Source organism: Sardina pilchardus, chromosome 24, assembly GCF_963854185.1.
Source record: "Sardina pilchardus chromosome 24, fSarPil1.1, whole genome shotgun sequence".
In the NCBI taxonomy this organism is placed as follows: Eukaryota; Metazoa; Chordata; class Actinopteri; order Clupeiformes; family Clupeidae; genus Sardina; species Sardina pilchardus.
In genome coordinates, this window is record NC_085017.1 from 27,801,354 (window position 1) to 27,803,853 (window position 2,500).

At 41.7% G+C, this 2,500-nt stretch overlaps 1 protein-coding gene across 1 annotated transcript in view; it reads right to left on the bottom strand.

Annotated features, from left to right (window-relative positions):
- Nucleotides 1–2,500, bottom strand: part of phf14 (PHD finger protein 14) — a gene marked incomplete at its 5' end in the record, with an annotated part of 67,868 nt that overhangs the window by 53,665 nt on the left and 11,703 nt on the right.

Genomic DNA, 2,500 nt, shown 5'->3' on the forward strand with positions numbered 1-2,500 from the left:
GAGAAAGAGAGATGGAGAGAGAGAGCTATGGCATGTTCATGTTCTTAGAATCTCTTTGTGGTCTCATTAAGTGACCGTCACCCATGGCAACGCACATTCTTTTCCTGATATGGTTACCATAGTGAGATGCCAGTGTGTGTGTGTGTGTCAGAGATGGGAGTAAGTCACACATATGCAAGTCTCAAGCAAGTCTCAAGTCTTAACCTTCAAGTCTCAAGCAAGTCCCAAGTCGTTTTTGTGAGGGTCGAGTCAAGTCAAGTCAAGTCATAGCTTAGGTCAAGCAAGTCACAAGTCAAGTCATATAATAAGCTGGAAGACAACTGTCTTAAAACTTGAAGAGACGGCAGTTTTATGTAGCCCTCCTTTGCACAAAAGGGCTAAACACATAAGAAGGGAATATAAGGCTAAAGAATAATTAAAAATGCTCACTAGGACCAGCAGGATCAGAATGACTAGGAACGACTACAGGGCCTGGTGTACCAAATTACCAGACAGAGTCTGTGTATGTGTGTTTAGCTCATGTTTTCATTGCATAATATTCCATTAATAAATACCATATGGAAATGAGATGGAGACACTTCTATGTTAGGCTACTATTTACTCTTGAAAGTGGCCCATTTCTCATTTATGTCATACATCTCTCATATACTTATACATACATTTACATTAATAGGGTTTGTGCATGTTGTTTGGCTGTTATACTTTATGATTTAACAAAAAATAAAGCAGCTAGCGCTAACAAACTAACAGCTACATTGATGTGGTAGACCAGGGATGGGCAACTTTCATGACTAAGAGGGCCACAATTTTTATCATCACCATCAGATGGCCAAATGTGGCTGCGCACTTTTGCACATCTGACATGAGAGAAGCTACAAAATAATTCTGAATAAGAATTAAATGTAGCCTATAACATACAGTATATACATTTCATGCTCACATGCATTTTTAATAGGCCTATACATTCCCTAACGACAAATACAAGTATTTTACAGCCACATGAGGGAAAAGTATTAATTTCAGTGCAAAGGGCTCACATAAATCACCATTCAATGATAGCACAAAACTGAAAACCAGTTAGTGCAACATAGCCTCATATTCAATGCATTTACTGTAGCCTATGCTCCCACTCCATTTTTAAGAATGTATAGACATTTTCTAACGCCCATGGTGAGAGTACAGATGTGATGTAACATCCATCACATAGCCTACTCTCATCCAAACGCAAAGAAGTCGCCTACTTGCAGTCATGCATGATTTGTCTCAGCTTCCCCTCGACATTATCGAGAATGTCGACAAATGTGCGTCGGGACAAAGACCGTTTCGAAGTTTTTATCTCCACCAATGTTGGGTTGTCTGTATATGTTTGTCTGTTCGCAAGATAAATCAAAAAGTTATGGATGGATGCAAGAGGAGGTGATCTGTTCGCTTGGAGGAGGTTTGCACAGTGATTTTCAGATACCGTATTTCAGTCAAATTGTCTGTTATTTGATAGGCGGGATCAATGTGAAACTAAGTCAACATGATAAAACTTAATGTGATGCAAACAGCAAGCTCTTGTCACGTTTGACTGATGGAGATGGGATGTTAGCTGCTAGCTAACGTTAGATTAAAAAAATAATGTGAAATTAGCTAGAGACATTTCTTACTTTTCTTTGTGTAGTCGGAAATGGCGGATACAATTTGACGTGGTGCTGAATGTGTCGGATATTTTTGCGCTGCACACTTTGCGTTTCATTTCGTTTCTTTTGTTGAGTTGAATAGTCTTTAAATCCAAATGTTATGATTTTGGAAACTGGTAACAGCTTCCATCTTCTTAACCCCGACCGCTCTACTGTAGATGGCGGGCGCGTCACTTAGCACCTAGTAGAGAGGTTGCCAGGTTCGCCCACATGCAACAGGAAATATCCAATCGAAAATAGTTTTTATTATTATTATTCACCAATTAACCAAGACAGCAATGACTTGTCGAGTCATTGCATGCAAGTCTAAGTCAAGTCTCAAGTCATGAGTAGCAAGTCCAAGTCAAGTCAAGTCTTTTCTCACTGTTGATCAAGCAAGTCACAAGTCCTCAATCTGGCGACTTAAGTCTGACTCGAGTCAAGTCACTAGACTCGAGTCCCCCATCTCTGGTGTGTGTGTGTTGGGTCTCAGACCGGGCCCACTGACAGGTCTATCAGTAGGTGGAAACGAAAAAGTTTCACACACGTAAAAGCTCAGCGGACCAACCATCACAACACCAGAATGTCACAGTCAGTCACACTCAGACACACACACACACACACACACACACACACACACACACACACACACACACACACACACACACACACACACACACACACACACACACACACACACACACACACACACACACACACACACACACACACACACACACACACACGCCGTGGCCTACTGGTTAGGGCCGCAGTCTTGTAACCGAAGGGTTAAAGTGTAGGTGGGGGCTGGGGGGAGTGGTTGAGTGCTGATCTCCCAC